Here is a 10544-nt window from a genome sequence, read left to right as displayed (position 1 = left end):
TGAAATATTGAATGAAAGTTACAAAATATTACTCAAATAATTTTTTCTTGTTCCTGGAAAAAAATCAGACCTTGTGTACTTCAGAAACAAAATGGAATTCTCCTTTTGTTGTATCCCTCCTCCTCTATCAACTTGGTACAATCCGACAAGTCCAGGTGCAAGCCATCAGTATTCATTTAACTTGTTTCATTTGTTTTGCGTGGAGAAAGAGGTAAGACTCATACAGAATCTCTTAAGACATTTAAGTACATATAGTTTAGTAATTTTGCAGAATGCTGTAGGTTACTTGATGCTTGGATACACCAAAGCATCTGATTTGCAGCAGTTTAGCTAGTAATTACCAACCATGTTAGCCAGTGTACCAGAGTTTAAAGGGAAGGTGGCTCACTCCAGAATTAGATAAAACTGTATTTGGTCATTTTCTGTACATCAGTGAGTGATATTGTTTCACAGGCACAAATTATCCTAGATAGTAATCATTAGTATTAAGATGATGTTTTAATTTTTTTATGATTTTGAGAACCTGTCAATAGAAAGTCAATTATGTAGAACTGTGTACTTCAGTACATCATTTTCGCATAAAATAACACCAAATCATATTATGTACAGCAGGGGTGTCAAACTCAAGGTCTTGAGGGCTGGTGTCCAGTAACATTTAGATGTGTTTCTGATGTCACATGGCTAGATCAGATGGGATGGTCATCAACTTGACTGCACTGAGAAGCTATTTCAGTAATATACTTAAGGTGTTTTAGACCAGACAGACATGTAAAAGTTGCAGTACACTGGCCCAGGAGGCCTGGAGTTTGACACCCCTGGTATACAGTATCATGTTACTCAGCAACACATTCTCTGATCGTTGCAGAAGATGTCAGCAAAGAGGTTTCAGAGAGCAAACATGATTCCAATTGTTATTGCTCCTTAGGTGAAGATAAAGAAGGATTTGATGTAAAATACTCCAATTCATTTAAAGGTGAGTTGTGACTTTATTATGCATAGGATTCCAGTGTTTATTAAAGGATTGTTTTTTCCTTTGTTTTGCTTTTTCACTTTTAAACTATTTTTATACTACACATTATTAGCATAGATCATGTTCAATGATCATTATAATCAGAATACCTTTCTTTTTCCAAAGGAGACAAGCAACTGCTCAAAATACAAAAGCTTATATTATATGCAGCATATAATATACATACACTACTCAAATAGTTTTTTCTTGTTCCTGGAAAAACAATGAACAAAAACAATAGGGAGGACTGAGTTTTGAAATTACAAGTACAAAATAATGAGTTACATTCAGTTGACAAAAAATGTTTAAGTAACCACAGAAAGACATACAATTAGATCAATTGACTGATTTTAATTTCATTTGCTACTATTTGATATATCTGCATTGTTTAAAGTTTATCCTACTTATTATGTGTACCTACAGGTAGAGGTGTGTTCAGCTAAAGGTGCTTTGCTCATACAGTTGGTGGACTTTATTTATGGAATAATTCAGTGTACATCCCTTCATTTCAGATTTCCAAAGTTGAACCGTCAGGCTGGTGATGTGGACATGCGGATCCTGTTCAACCAACCCTCCAGAGGTAATTTTGGTCTCCAACGACCAACTTATTCTCTAAAATAAAGTAATTGAAATGATATTAAATATTGTTCAAACACACATGTGTTGTGTAATACTAGATATCTTAGCTGCATAAAAAGGAGGACTGAGTTTTGGAATGACAAGTATAGAAGAATGAAAATTACATTTAGAAGCGCACATACACACACAGGTCCTGTGTAATACTCAAAATGTAAGGTGCAGGAATAGGGAGGACTGAGTTTTGAAATTACAAGTATAGAAGAATGAAAGTTACATTGAGGAGCACACATACACACAGGTCCTGTGTAATACTCAAAATGTAAGGTACAGGAATAGGGAGGACTGTTTTCTACATTGGGAACAAACTCACATATAGTGAGTGTTCTTTACATTTCAGATTTCTAAAGATGAACTGTGTCAGGCTGGTGACGTGGATGCATGCGGATTTTGTTCAACCAACCCTTGCAGAGGTAATTTTGGTCTCCATCGACCAACTTATTCTCTAAAATAAAGTAATTGAAATCATATTAAGTACTGTTCAAACTCATAGGTGTTGTGTAATACTAAATATGTTAGCTGGATTAAAAGGGAGGACTGAGTTTTGAAATTACAAGTATAGAAGAATGAAAATTACATTTAGAAGCACACATACACACAGGTCCTGTGTAATACTCAAAATGTAAGGTGCAGGAATAGGGAGGACTGAGTTTTGAAATTACAGGTACAGAAGAATGAAAGTTACATTGAGGAGCACACATACACACAGGTCCTGTGTAATACTCAAAATGTAAGGTGCAGGAATAGGGAGGACTGTTTTCTACATTGGGAACAAACTCACATTTAGTGAGTGTTCTTTACATTTCAGATTTCCAAAGATGAACTGTGTCAGGCTGATGACGTGGATTCATGCAGATTCTGTTCAACCAACCCTTGCAGAGGTAATTTTGGTCTCCATCGACCAACTTGTTCTTTAAAATAAAGTAATTGAAATGATATTAAGTACTGTTCAAATACATAGGTGTTGTGTAATACTAAATATGTTAGCTGGATTAAAAGGGAGGACTGAGTTTTGAAATTACTAGTATAGAAGAATGAAAATTACATTTAGAAGCACACATACACTCCTGATCAAAATCTTAAGACCAGTTAAAAAACTGCAAGAATTTACATTTCGCACTATTGGATCTTAAGAAGGTTCTAAGTAGAGCTTCACAATGTTAAAAGAAGAAATCAGCATAATAGACAAAAACTTTTGAGTGGGGAATTCATTGAAAACTGCATTTACACTCAAACATTTTTTCAGCTGATCAAAAGTTTAAAACCATAGCTCAAAAAAACCAGAGAAACCCCCCAAAACAGAAATCAGAGTGTCAAAAAAAGGACTCAGTAATGAGTAGCTCCACCATTCTTGTGGAGCTACAAGAATGGTAGCTCTTCAAGAATGATTGAAGTTGATGACTTCAACCATTTAGGCATGCTTGATGCCAATGTTTCCAGGAGGCTAGTGGAAACGTTGCTCCAAGTGTTGAAGATGGCTTCACGAAGGGCATTCACTGTCTGGAACTGATGTCCATTTTTGTAAACTTCCGTTGCCATCCATCCCCAAATGTTCTCAATTGGGTTTAGATCCGGGAAACATGCACGATGTTCAAAAAGAGTGATGTCATTCTCTTGGAAGAACTCCCTTGTCAGGCGGGCATTGTGAACTGCAGCATTGTCCTGTTGAAAAACCCAATCATCACCACACAGACAAGGGCCCTCAGTCATGAGGGATTCCCGCTGCAACATCTCCCCTTATGAACCTGCACAACCTGAAGCTCAATTGTTCCATTGAAGGAAAACGCACCCCAAATCATGATTGCGCCCCCACCACTGTGCCATGTAGAAAACATCTCAGGTGGGATCTCCTTGTCATGCCAATAACATTGGAAGCCATCAGGACCATCAAGGTTAAATATTTTCTCATCAGAGAAGATAACTTTCTTCCACCTTTCAATGTCCCATGTTTGGCGCACCCTTGCAAAGTCCAAACGGGAAATTTTGTGGCGTTAAAGAAGACATGGCCTTTGAAGACGTTTTTTCTGTTTTGTTTCTGAAGCCCTTCTTTCTCTCGCAGATGCGGTCTGATGGTTATTGGGCTGCAGTCAGCACCAGTAATGGCCTTAATTTGGGTAGAGGATCGTCCCGTGTCTTGACGTACAGCCAATCGGATCCTGCGGCTCAGAGCTGGTGAAATTGTTTTGGGTCTACCACTTGACTTTTTTGTTCCATAACCCTCAGGATCATTTAAAAAATGCAAAATGACTTACTACATGATATGTCTTACTGCGTCTAACCTCAGCAGCGATGGCACATTGTGAGAGGCCTTGCTTATGCAGCTCAACAATCCTACCACGTTCAAAGTCAGTGAGCTTTTTTGCTTTTGCCATCACGAGGTCTTGACAGTGTAAAGACTTGACAGAAAATGACATGGAATCCAGAGTTTGGCACATCTTTTGGCTTTTAAAGACTATGGTCTTAAACTTTTGATCAGCTGAAAAAAATCATGTTTGAGTGTAAATGCAGTTTTCAGAAAATTGCCTGCTCAAAAGTTCTTGTCTCTTGCACTGATTTTTTCCTTTAACATTGTGAAGCTCTAATTTGGACTTAAGATCCAATAGTGCAAAATGCAAATTCTTGCAATTTTTTGACTGGTCTTAAGATTTTGATCAGGAGTACTCACAGGTCTTGTGTAATACTCAAAATGTAAGGTGCAGGAATAGGGAGGACTGAGTTTCGAAATTACAAGTACAGAAGAATGAAAGTTACATTGAGAAGCACAAATACTCAGGTCCTGTGTAATACTCAAAATGTGAGGTGCAGGAATAAGGACTGTTTTCTACATTGGGAACAAACTCACATTTAGTGAGTGTTCTTTACATTTCAGATTTCCAAAGATGAACTGTGTCAGGGTGGTGACATGGATGCATGTGGATTCTGTTCAACCAATCCTACAGAGGTAATTTTGGTCTCAATCGACCAACTTATTCTCTAAAATAAAGTAATTGAAATGATATTAAGTACTGTTAAAACACATAGGTGTTGTCTAATATTAAATATGTTGGCTGCATAAAAAGAGAGGACTGAGTTTTGAAATTACAAGTATAGAAAATGAAAATTGCATTTAGAAGCGCACATACACACAAGTCCTGTGTAATACTCAAAATGTAAGGTGCAGGAATAGGGAGGACTGAGTTTCGAAATTACAAGTACAGAAGAATGAAAGTTACATTGAGAAGGACACATACTCACAGGTCCTGTGTAATACTCAAAATGTAAGGTGCAGGAATAGAGAGGACTGTTTTCTACATTGGGAACAAACTCACATTTAGTGAGTGTTCTTTACATTTCAGATTTCCAAAGATGAACTGTGTCAGGCTGGTGACGTGGATGCATGCGGATTCTGTTCAACCAACCTTGCAGAGCTAATTTTGGTCTCCATCGACCAACTTATTTTCTAAGATAAAGTCTTTGAAATGATATTAAGTACCAGTGGTCCCCATCCTTTTTATCACCGCGGACCGGTGAAGACTTGGCCATTTTTCTGTGGCTCGGGTTCTTCTTTTTTTACCCCGAATTTCTCCTTACAACAATCTTAGAACGTTGCTTGCGATAATCGTAACCGTTCATCCTGCCATCTATGGCATGCTAAGACTGATCACATCCAGTCGTTGGAACATTGGGACTGCTCCGATCTAAAATCGGGCATATTCTCACAGCTTGTAGGGTTTTCCTTGATTGGGAGCTAGAACTCAACCTGTTCAATTTGACAGGCAGCCAATCAGAAAACGCTGTGACGTAGCTCATGGAGGGGAATCCCAAACAGCTGAGCTGACATGCCCAAAATGAGTCCGGTGGACATTGGAGATATGTAGAAACAGCATGAATGTTTATTCAGCATTTTGTACAAAGAATATCCACAGAAATGATGACGAGTGGAGTTGGAGCAAAATTGCTACCACAGTTGATAAACCCGGTAACTTTTCAGCTATCCATCATTAAATTAACGTGACACAAGGCTATTCATTCAGTCAAGGCTTGATGCTTACACTAGCTATATGCATTGCAGGTAGATTGTAGTTGTGACATCATTTTGTACTAAAGCCTGCTCACATGGCAAGATTTGCTCCTGTTATGTGGCTGGACACATAAACCTGTTGTACTTTTATCAGCTCTGTGGTCACAGAATTTGGAAAATCGTCTGACAATCCTAAAATCTTGCCATGTGAACCAGACTTAAGACTTACAAGCTATACTCCTCTTTTCTCGTCTCGATCACTGCCATAATGCTCTCTGACTCTAGTCGCTATGCTAACGTTCACACATCCCTTCAATATAAGATTTGAAAATGCCACAAAAACGAATATTTATTTTCATGAAAATTTTAACTTACGACAATGACAAATTAATGGGAGTCCTGAGCTTGTTTCTCTGCAATGAGATGATCCCACCTTGGAAACGATGACACACAATGCAGAGGGTGTAATGGCAAAGCAGTTTGAAGCTCCATTGCCTCATTTGTAAGCCGGTACATATTATGCAGAGTGGGCTTGGAACATGGGAGTCACCTACAAGTCCAGGATAAATCCACTCTCCTGTCTCTGGTCCTTTTCCCCTTTTCCAAAGAAACTTTCCTAACATATCGCTTTCATACTCATTGTGGGCTCAATGTTGGTGAGCAAGACGTAACCGAGAGAATCCGGTTAAAGGGTTTTCAAAATAAACGATCCTCCATACTCAGACAATATGTAACACGAAAATATTTTTCTTGTGCGGCCCGGTACCAATTGGTTCACGGACTGGTACTGATCTGCGGCCTGTGGTTGGGGATGACTGTTAAGTACGGTTCAAACACACAGGTCTTGTGTAATACTTGATATGTAAGCTGCATAAAAAGGGAGGACTGAGTTTTGAAATTACATGTACAAAAGAATGAAAGTTACATTTAGAAGCGCACATACAGGTCCAGTGTAATACTCAAAATGTAAGGTGCCGGAATAAGGAGGACTACGTTTTGAAATTACAAGTACAGAAGAATGAAAGCTGTTTTAGAAGCGATCATACACACAGGTCCTGTGTAATACTCAAAATGTAAGGGCAGGAATAGGGAGGACTGTTTTCTAAATTGGGAACAAACTCATATTCAGTGAGTGTTCTTTATATTTCAGATTTCCAAAGATGAACCGTGTCAGGCTGGTGACGTGGATTCAGGCGGGTCCTGTTCAATCAACCCTCCAGAGGTAATTTTGGTCTCCAACGACCAACTTATTTTCTAAAATACAGTTTTTGATATGATGTTAAGTACTGTTCAAACACACAAGTCTTGCGTAACACTTGATATGTAAGCTGCATAAAAGGAGAGAACTGAGGTTTGAAATTACAAGTACAAAAGAATGAAAGCTACATTTAGAAGCGCACATACACGCAGGTCCTGTGTAATACTCAAAATGTAAGGTGCAGGAATAGGGAGGACTGACTATTGAAATTACAAGTACAGAAAAATGAAAGTCACATTTAGGAGTGCACATACACACTGGTCTTGTGTAATACTCATCATGTAAGTTGCAGAAATTTGGAAACCTGAATTTTGAAATTACAGGTAGAAAAGAATGAAAATGACATTTAGAAACGCACATACACACAGGTCCTGTGTAATACTCAAAATATAAGGTGCAGGAATAGTGAGGACTGAGTATTGAAATTACAAGTACAGAAAAATGAAAGTCACATTTAGGAGTGCACATACACACTGGTCTTGTGTAATACTCATCATGTAAGTTGCAGAAATTTGGAAACCTGAATTTTGAAATTACAGGTAGAAAAGAATGAAAATGACATTTAGAAACGCACATACACACAGGTCCTGTGTAATACTCAAATATAAGGTGCAGGAATAGTGAGGACTGAGTATTGAAATTACAAGTACAGAAAAATGAAAGTCACATTTAGGAGTGCACATACACACTGGTCTTGTGTAATACTCATCATGTAAGTTGCAGAAATTTGGAAACCTGAATTTTGAAATTACAGGTAGAAAAGAATGAAAATGACATTTAGAAACGCACATACACACAGGTCCTGTGTAATACTCAAAATATAAGGTGCAGGAATAGTGAGGACTGAGTATTGAAATTACAAGTACAGAAAAATGAGTCACATTTAGGAGTGCACATACACACTGGTCTTGTGTAATATTCATCATGTAAGTTGCAGAAATTTGGAAACCTGAATTTTGAAATTACAGGTAGAAAAGAATGAAAATGACATTTAGAAACACACATACACACAGGTCCTGTGTAATACTCAAAATATAAGGTGCAGGAATAGTGAGGACTGAGTATTGAAATTACAAGTACAGAAAAATGAAAGTCACATTTAGGAGTGCACATACACACTGGTCTTATGTAATACTCATCATGTAAGTTGCAGAAATTTGGAAACCTGAATTTTGAAATTACAGGTTGAAAAGAATGAAAATTACATTTAGAAACGCACATACACACGGGTCCTGTGTAATACTCAAAATATAAGGTGCAAGAATAGTGAGGACTGAGTATTGAAATTACAAGTACAGAAGAATGAAAGTCACATTTAGGAGTGGACATACACATGGGTCCAGTGTAATACTCAAAATGTAAGGTGCAGGAATAGGGAGGACTGTTCTCTACATTGGCAACAAACTCACATTTAGTGAGTGTTCTTTACATTTCAGATTTCCAAAGATGAACTGTGTCAGGCTGGTGACGTGGATGTATGCGGATCCAGTTCAACCAACCCTCCAGAGGTATTTTTGGTCTCCGACAACCAACTTTGTTTCTTATATAAAGTCATTGAAATAATATTAAGTACTATTCAAACACACTGGTCTTGTGTAATACTCATCATGTAAGGTGCAGAAATTTGGAGGACTGAGTTTTGAAATTACATGTAGAAAAGAATGAAAGTTAAGTTCAGATGAGCACAGACACATGGATCCTCTGTAATAAACTGGATAGGTTCATACATTAGGTGGACATTGTTTTATTTTTAGAAACAATCATTCAGTGTTTATCCCTTCATTTTAGCTCTCCATAGAGATGCCTTGTCAGGCTGCTGAGTTGGATGCATGCAAATTATTTTCTGGCAACTCACCTGACATAAGTTTTATCTCAATGACCTTTTTATTTTCTAAAATAGTCATGAGAATACTAAGTACTGTTCAAACACATGGTTATTGCGATTCAAAACAATTAATCATAACAATTCATTGGTTTTGATACCTACACAAGTGTCAGGATCAAATTCTTATTTTAAGATTACACTTTTTTCAGTTAACGGTGGTTAACTGTGTGTGAGATCATGATATCATCCATGATGAAATGTCAAGTTTAGAAAAATGTTTTATTTGAAGGACTGTTTTCACCTCTGAAATGGAGTGGTGTGTGATGTAAAGGTAATTTTTTTGAGAATGGGAATTGGGTTCATCTTTTGAATATGATCTTCCATGTCTAGTTGTGCTGTATGTTGAAATTGAGTCATAGTGCAGCACTGACTTTTTAAATACTTATGCTACCTCCCTTTGTCAATTCTTACTTTTCTCTGTCTAGTTTGCAACCAGTCCCTGCACAAAATGTGTTATTGTAAATAAAAGGAGGACATCACTGGTAAGCTTTTAGTAGAAATATTCTTGCTGAAACGCTTTCAATGTATACAACATATGTTTTTAATCAACAGGTCTGTCCAGAACAAAGTTCAAGTGAAGCGATATCATCAGAAGAGGAGTATGCTCCTGATTCCGTAGATGATTCAGACATCTCATGGGATGACAAATGCACTCCACAGAAATATGGACTAGTTATAGTCCATATTTCCATTTTTGGACTTCTTAATGCACATGAATTTTATGTTTTTTGTATGTGTATGCCATGGTCCTGATAAATAAAATTGGCCCTGACAATTACTGTTGGTGTCATGGGCGGAGCCAAGCACCTCATTATCGTTTGTCCTTTTAATACAGCATTGGGTCACATTCTTGTATTTTGAGTTCTGAAGTGTGTATCTAAATTTTTAAGTGAGATCTATGTTGTGTAACTCTAACAAGATTTTTGACAACTTACTACGTCTTTCTAGCATAAGTGGAAAGGGGTGTCCGTTTAGTGTTGCAAAAAACTGGTTTGAAAAAAGTGTCCTGCTAGTACACCAAAACCAGTATAGGTGTGTGTGTGTGTGTGTGTGTGTGTGTGTGTGTGTGTGTGTGTGCGTGCGTGCGTCGGTGTGTGTATGTGTGTGTGCTACAGACAAAGAGGGGGGTAACAAAGCAGAACAATGGGGAGCGGATGTGTGTGTTCGGGCTCAATAAGCCGGTGTAATCTTTGTGTTCATGTCAGTAAACACCTTGCTGGGTTTCTGGCCACTATCTGTGAACATGCTGCGGGTACCCACAGCAGATTAACCTGATATCAGTGTTTGTGTGTGTGTGTGGAAGTGACAGGATGTGTCAGACATACAAAGGAGATGGAAATCAGTGTGTGCAGCTTGGGGATAGTTTTGGACATAGTGTTGCGCAGATCTGCTCATGAGTTCAGATGTGGGTGCATGAACACACACATTTGTGTGCCACTCTGCAGCACTTCTCAGCAGGTGAAAGAAATCTGGTCCAATCAGCAGCGCCCTCAACTCAGGCAATATAAGGACTCCACCAATCATTTGGCTTTTTTTTTTTTTTTTTTTTGCAACAGAGCTGAGGAAGACAGACAGTCTCCAAAGCAGCATTTCATGAAAAAAGACTGATTAAACAAGGACTACCGGTAAGCTGTTCACTGGACTCAGTTGAAATGTAATTTGACTTTGCATTTGATAAAAAGAAATGAAGAATTTATTGAAGAAACAGTTTTCACTGCTATTTTTACAGTGTCTATTAAATGCACGTTTAAGATAT

At 37.9% G+C, this 10544-nt stretch overlaps 2 long non-coding RNA genes across 2 annotated transcripts; both read left to right on the top strand.

The window, feature by feature from the left end:
- The first annotated feature begins 1305 nt into the window (after positions 1–1305).
- Positions 1306–2513, top strand: LOC145553030 (uncharacterized). Its single transcript, XR_014089205.1, has 3 exons — positions 1306–1589; positions 1986–2058; positions 2454–2513. It is a non-coding gene; the product is annotated as an uncharacterized LOC145553030 (long non-coding RNA).
- Positions 2514–6777: 4264 nt separating this feature from the next.
- LOC145553196 (uncharacterized) lies at positions 6778–9597 on the top strand. Its single transcript, XR_014089469.1, has 4 exons — positions 6778–6867; positions 8340–8411; positions 9214–9270; positions 9341–9597. It is a non-coding gene; the product is annotated as an uncharacterized LOC145553196 (long non-coding RNA).
- The last annotated feature ends 947 nt before the right edge of the window (positions 9598–10544 follow it).

Source organism: Poecilia reticulata, chromosome 10 (genome assembly GCF_904066995.2).
Source record: "Poecilia reticulata chromosome 10, P_reticulata-male-v2, whole genome shotgun sequence".
Lineage (NCBI taxonomy): Eukaryota > Metazoa > Chordata > Actinopteri > Cyprinodontiformes > Poeciliidae > Poecilia > Poecilia reticulata.
The sequence above is the reverse complement of the archived record's forward strand: the minus strand, read 5'-3'. Positions and strand labels throughout refer to the sequence as shown.